The sequence below is a fragment of the Esox lucius genome, chromosome 24 (assembly GCF_011004845.1).
Source record: "Esox lucius isolate fEsoLuc1 chromosome 24, fEsoLuc1.pri, whole genome shotgun sequence".
In the NCBI taxonomy this organism is placed as follows: domain Eukaryota; kingdom Metazoa; phylum Chordata; class Actinopteri; order Esociformes; family Esocidae; genus Esox; species Esox lucius.
In genome coordinates this window covers 24,275,537-24,283,054 of record NC_047592.1, presented here as the reverse complement: position 1 = coordinate 24,283,054, position 7,518 = coordinate 24,275,537, and positions in this window count along the sequence as shown.

The window sequence follows — 7,518 nt, the reverse complement described above, 5'->3', positions numbered from 1 at the left end:
TGTGAAAAGGGAAAAACATCCAGTATGCGGCAGTCCTGTGGGCGAAAATGCCTTGTTGATGCTAGAGGTCAGAGGAGAATGGGCAGACTGATTCAAGCTGATAGAAGAGCAACTTTGACTGAAATAACCACTCGTTACAACCGAGGTATGCAGCAAAGCATTTGTGAAGCCACAACACACACAACCTTGAGGCGGATGGGCTACAACAGCAGAAGACCCCACCGGGTACCACTCATCTCCACTACAAATAGGAAAAAGAGGCTACAATTTGCACGAGCTGACCAAAATTGGACAGTTGAAGACTGGAAGAATGTTACCTGGTCTGATGAGTCTCGATTTCTGTTGAGACATTCAGATGGTAGAGTCAGAATTTGGCGTAAACAGAATGAGAACATGGATCCATCATGCCTTGTTACCACTGTGCAGGCTGGTGGTGGTGGTGTAATGGTGTGGGGGATGTTTTTTTGGCACACTTTAGGCCCCTTAGTGCCAATTGGGCATTGTTTAAATGCCACGGCCTACCTGAGCATTGTTTCTGACCATGTCCATCCCTTTATGACCACCATGTACCCATCCTCTGATGGCTACTTCCAGCAGGATAATGCATCATGTCACAAAGCTCGAATCATTTCAAATTGGTTTTTTGAACATGACAATGAGTCCACTGAAATGGCCCCCACAGTCACCAGATCTCAACCCAATAGAGCATCTTTGGGATGTGATAGAACAGGAGCTTCATGCCCTGGATGTGCATCCCACAAATCTCCATAAACTGCAAGATGCTATCCTATCAATATGGGCCAACATTTCTAAAGAATGCTTTCAGCACCTTGTTGAATCAATAATGTAGAATTAAGGCAGTTCTGAAGGCGAAAGGGGGTCAAACACAGTATTAGTATCGTGTTCCTAATAATCCTTTAGGTGAGTGTATTTCATGTTGCTAATAAAGCTATTACTGCAGCAATTCTTCACAAAAAAATTTTTTCTACTGTACTCACTATAAAGATGACTAATTAACTTTTAGATAGTATGTTGCCACAAATGCACACATTCAACACTACCAAAAAAAAATGTGTTTACAAAAAAAGAGTGCTTTACAGTATAAGGAAACTGAATTATAAGAAACAATGGATTTCATATTGTATGTAGGTAGAACTGACACATGAACAGTAATGCCATACCTGTAATACAATCAATTGTTCGTGTTTTGAAAGTCATTGTGCTATGATTGACAATATGTTTCTTTTGGACAGAAAATCTGCTTGTGTTTTGACAGAATTATTAGATATTGAATCAGGTTTGCCGTGTTTTGATAGAGTTAGTTTATGTGAAGAAAGTATTTTTGCATTTTGAAATGTAGAGTTGCTTTTTAGTAAACAGAAAGTGGTTTTGAGCAGAAAACTATCAATTTGTTTGGTCGATGTAGGTGTGTTACTTTGTTTAGATTTTACGAAGAGTAACTTAAGTATAGGTAAACGCTTGTTAGCAATTGTAAAAAAATATATAATAATGAATAACTGGAATAACAATATTGAAAATTACACAGACGCAAGACACACGCAATTTCAAGGATATAGGCATTTCAAATGCTATATGAATAGTTACATACAACGTTATAACCATGTGTACCATAAACGGAAAAAAGGAAAATTAATAGAGATACATTTTGATTGTGATCACAATGTTGTTTATACTCTTTTATGGCAATGGGTCAAACATATTTCGGCTGTGATAGCACATTGCTGTATGTCAAATTATTTGTTGGTTTAAACTGTGAGAAATGTAGTCTTTAATGTGGTCATTCATTTGGCAGGAGGTTAGGAAGTGTAGCTCTGTTTCCAACCAATTTTGTGGGCGCACTGTCTTCTTAGGCTACGGCAGCCAGTGGTTGAATCATTATACAAAAAAGACCAAGTCAATGTCTTATTTGTCATGTGCACCAAATAACATTCATCATTCTGAACAATGGAATTCTTGTGACATGGCACACAACATCTACATAACAATTTATAATAATAATGCCTTGCACTAAGGGGTGATGGCAGCCGATGATGCACAACGCTGACTTCACCACCCTCTGGAGGGACTTGTGTTGCTGTACCAGGCAGTAATGCCGCCTGAGAAGATGCTCTCAGTGGTGCACCTGTAGAAGTTGGTGAGAGTTTTTGCAGACATGCCAAACTTCTTGAGTCTCCTCAGGAAGTATAGTCACTTTTGAGCAGTTTCTACTGCCTAGTCTGCTTGCCTGAACCAGGTGAGGTCATCTTTGATGAACACACCGAGAAACTTGATGTCAGAGACTCTCTCCACTTCAGCTCCATTGATGTGTATGGGGGCGTGACCCCCCTCTGCCGCTTCCTGAAGTCCACGATCATCTCCATAGTCTTGCAGACGTTAAGAGGGAGGTTGTTGTCCTGGCAGCATGTAGCCAAGTCACTTACGTCCTGTCGGTATTTGGTGTCATCCTTGTTGGAGATGAGACCCAGGATGGTTGTGTGGTCTGCAAGCATAAGGATGACATTGGAGTTGTGTGTGGCCACACAGTAATGCGTGAACAGGGAGTACAGGAGGGGACTAAGAACACAGCCCTGGGGGGCTCCAGTGCTCAGGGTCAGTGTAGAGGAGGTGAGGTTGCCCATTCTCACCACCTGGGGTCTACTCGTCAGGACGTCCAAGATCCAATTGCAAAGGGAGGTGTTAAGTCCCAGAGTCCTGAGCTTGGGAATGAGCTTAGCGGGCACAACAGTGTTGAATGCTGAGCTGTAGTCCACAAACAGCATCCTCACATGTGTGTTGCCTTTTTCCAAGTGGAAGAAGTCAGTGTGTACGGTCAGGGCGATGGCATCGTCCGTAGATCTATTGGGGCGGTATGCAAATTGAAGGGGGTCCAAAGTGTCTGGAAGGGTGGAGCAGATGTGGGTTCTGAACAGCCGCTCAAAGCACTTCTTGATGATGGAAGTCAGTGCTACAGAGCGGTAGTCATTCAGGCAGGTAATGGAAGGTTTCTTAGGTTTCTACAGGAACAATGCTGGTCTGTTTGAAGCCTTGCGCACCCGTGATTAATGTCAAGCACTGATCACACCATTATAAGGTGAAAACCATAGCCTTTCCATTCACTGCTTTCCAAATGCAACCTGTGGAGAGAATTTTAAGAATTGCATAAAAACTTGGTTTTGAAAAAACATTATTCGAAGGAAGGTGGGAAGAAATTGTAATCGTAAGAAGAAGCGAACAAAAACTTGTTTGAACAAAGACGTTTTAAGATCAGACGCGAAAATCCGTTTAATGATTTTAGCATACACCTTTTCCACGTTTGAATAAAAAAATGTCATACCATTGAATTTTGTTTTTTCATACTATGAAATATTTCAGTTATGTTTTTCTTTTCTTACAGTCAATACTTTTGAGCTCAATTTGGCTCCATAAAAATTGCTCTTCTGTAATTCTTGCTTGCATTATTGTTTGTTTAGGCTCTTCATGGATTGTCACTGTTACTAACATTCTATAGACACCTCAACCATATTGATGACAACAAGTTGCGCTGCTAAATTACTTTCAATGTGGCAAATTACCATTTTGTCTACATTACACTACAGGGGCTTGTTTCTAACATTGTTTCGTAGGCTAATATTTACTTGACAAAAGAATGTAGTCATCACGATATACTACATATTTTGACAGATGACAATGTGGCCATTTGGTAGAAAATTCTGTTAAGAAAAACAAGAATAGCTAGCACTGCTATCATTAGCTAGCTAAAATTCTGTGGACTCCTCACAATATTAACTCACTTAACATTAAACTGCATCTGAACTAAATTTGAAAACATCATAATGATGATACATTTTTAACTACTAGTTATTTTCCTTCTTTATAGGTATAGTAATGTACTGTAGGCCAAATAATTATCAGCTCCCACTGAAGAAGTAGAATTATCAGTTGGTCATCTGACCCAAAAGGAACATCCAAAACAGTATTGTGATGAAATGTAAAAGGTATTAACATTTTCAGTATATAGTGATAAGTCAATAACATTTTTGCTGATTAGGCTAACATAACAAATAAAACAATACGAACATTAATAAAGATTTTTACCAGCGCTGCTTTTTATTAACACTATTGTATGTCCTGTGAGCACATGTGATTGCATTGTAGTAAAATAAGTCTTTGATTCTCAGTCAGGTTTTATGTTAGCTTAATGTGCCCATTAAACACTGTGCCCATTGCCGGCAAATAGGTACCCTATTTGGTGTCGGTGTCTGTAGCCAAAAATATATAATTATTATAAATCATCATCAATTATTATTCTCAACATAGTTCTGAAACAGAACTATCAATACATCTTTCAATATATTAGTTATTTGAGTACAGTATCCTCAAACATCAATTCATAACCAAGCTTATACTAAACTAAAAATATTTGCCATATATTTGCCATATGTAAGCCATACAAATCTGACTGGCAATAAAAACAAAGCTCACATAAGCTATTGTATTACTGTCTGAACTATTTGTGAAGTCCTCCACATAAGAGGTCATTTAAGAAAAGCCTGTCTTTGCTGTTACTTTGAGGCTACTTCTTCGGTCTGAAATTCCAATCCAAACTCCTCCCACTACATTTGGGCCACAATAACAGTTCATTAACAGGATTCATCAAAATAACATTATCATCACAGTCCAGTCAAAACACTATACAGAAGTTAAGGAATATTGCATCCACCATTAAAAGCATAATCAATTATTTCCTCAACCCAACTTCACGAACCCCTTAAATTTTGTTGAATGTCTGGATAACTTCGCAAATTACATTAAAATAATTCTGTGATCACTGACTGAACTTAGGGCAGTTAACATCGTAAACTTTGTCCTGTTAGTTCCAGACTTTGGTCAAGATGGAGCTGGAGAATGGGGAAACGAGTTTTCTTGCAGTTATTCTTCAAAATTGCAGGGCAAATTCACATTTCATATGGCCAGTTGGCATTTTAGTTTCAGCAGTCATATGAAAACCAAGCCTGGCTGAATTTATTTTTCTCTGTAAACATTTAACAAACAATTATTTCAGAGCTATAGGACCATGTATGAATAGGACAAGTTGTTTGCAACTGGCACATTAATAAAAATACTATGACATCACATGGGTAGCAGCTGTAGAGGAATAATTCTTAGGCAGATACAATCATTTATTTGTTATCTGATCTGCATTTTTGTTTGTCCAAATTCTGATATGTATTTGATAAATCTTGCCTGATTTTTGTATTTTTTCTGTTTAATATACCAATATGAAAATGTTCTATAATGAATCTGAGTCAGTCACAGTGGTTGGGTATTCTGCCACTGTGTACGCTCTGTTTAGGGCAAGGTAGTGTTCCAACTTGCTCTGTTTGTTGGTTGATTCCTTCCTGTGTTCTTCTATCATTTCTTTAGGAATGTGTCATGGAAGTTTTGTTAATTTCCTGGATTTTTATAGGTGGTCTAGTCATCAGTAGTTCTCTGAGTTATTTGGGGTTCTGCATTTTACCTGGACGATACAGAGGTGGAGCTTCAGTGGTTGCAGTGGCAGCCCACAAGAATATTTGTCATTTATCATTATAAGAAAATCATGAACAGGGTAAAAATCTTTTCTACCGTTTTTGTTGCTGATATGTGATCTATTCATTTTAGAAAATTGGTCTTTTGGAATTTAAAAGTCACTTACACACCACAATGCATTTTTAAGTTCGACCAATCTGTGACTTTGGGGGTGTAACTTCACCAGCTAGTTAACTAAAAGTCTGAGCTGTGTAGGATAGCTAGCTAAAGTAACAAAACAAAAAAAAGCTATATTCTCTGTCTAAATATTCAACATGGGAAATCAAGTAGTGATAGAAAGATTTTATGGATAGGTGGGGGCTATTCTTTCACCTGTGTGGCTATAGGAGTTAAGACCAGCCCCTGCTCAGACTCTCTTGCTTTGTCTCTCATATCATTCAGAGCCTAGTTGAAGTTACCTGTGGTGTTAATATTTAGGCTGATGGTAGGTGTAATTGTTTGTTTGCTCTAGAGCAATGGCATGTTTTTAGAATTTATGCTTGCGGTCCTGACTTCTGGTCTTTTTTTAAAACACCAATATTTTTGTCTTACAGAATTGTTACAACACTGTCGAGGCCTTGGTCTGACAGAATTTGTGAGAAGATTTAAGTGCTGCTGTAGGCCCTCCCTGATTGTAGACAGAAGCACCAGGTCATCCAGAAACAGTAGATATATTATTTCCGATTCCCATACGGTAAGAAGCCAGGTGCTGTAGAGATTTCGTGCCCTCTGCCAATTCATTGATATAAATGTTGTCTTACCCCCTGGCCCTGATGGAACACATCTTTTTTTCTTGCCAGTTTTAACTGTGCAGTTATTGCTAGACTCTTCAATATTGTAACCCCCCCACCTCATGTATTTGTACAGTGGGTTCTCATGCCAAATTGAGTCAACTGCTTTTTCGAATCAACCTGTTTTCTTCTCTGTTTATCTCACCCGCTCTCTATCTGTCTCTGACATTTCTCTAACTGTCCTTTCTCTCTCTTCCTCTCTATTCATTCGTTGGAGGAAGGAATGTCCCCGGCGTCATCACAGCGTCAGTGTGGTAAAGCCCACGGCAGATCTGGGATCAGGTCGTCCAATGTACGTCATCCTATTCATTCTGATCTGTATTAAAGACTTAGTAAGAATCAGATACATGTCACTATTACATGGCCTCCTCATTCCCTTGAAGATTAATTAGTAAAATTGCTAGTCTGGGCTTTTTACCTTTCATATACAGTTGTGATCATAAGTTTGCATACCCTGGCAGAAATTTTGAAAATATGACTGATCATGCAACAATGACCATAAAATTGTCTTTTATTTAAGGATAGAGATCATATGAAGCCATTTATTATCACATTGTTGTTTGGCTCCTTTTTAAATCATAATGATAACAGAAATCACCCAATTCACCCCATCAGACAATTTGAATTCTTCTGCATGAAAGCTGTGCATTGGACACTCTTGGACTTTCCAGCATGACAGCGACCCTAAGCACAAGGCCAAGTTGACCCTCCAGTGGTTACAGCAGAAAAAGGTGAAGGTTCTGGAGTGGCCATCAGTCTCCTGACCTTAATTTCATCGATCCACTCTGGGGAGATCTCAAACATGCGGTTCATACAAGACGACCAAAGACTTTGCATGACCTGGAGGCATTGTGCCAAGACGATTGGGCAGCTATACCACCTGCAAGAATTCAGAGCCTCATAGACAACTTTTACAAAAGACTACTCACTATCATTGATGCTTCAACATTTCCCTGAAGTTTTAACTGATTTAACTGATAGAAAGTGTAACGGCCTCTAACATAGAGGCTGTTACAGGAAACATCCTGAAGGTGTTTCCCAGATTCATGATCTTGGCGATAAGGAACAACATGTTTCTTTCCAACCAATCCAGTAAACACGGACGCAGTGTTAGGATGAAGTGTTTGCCTTGTCATCGTCCAAAAGCTGAAGGTACAGC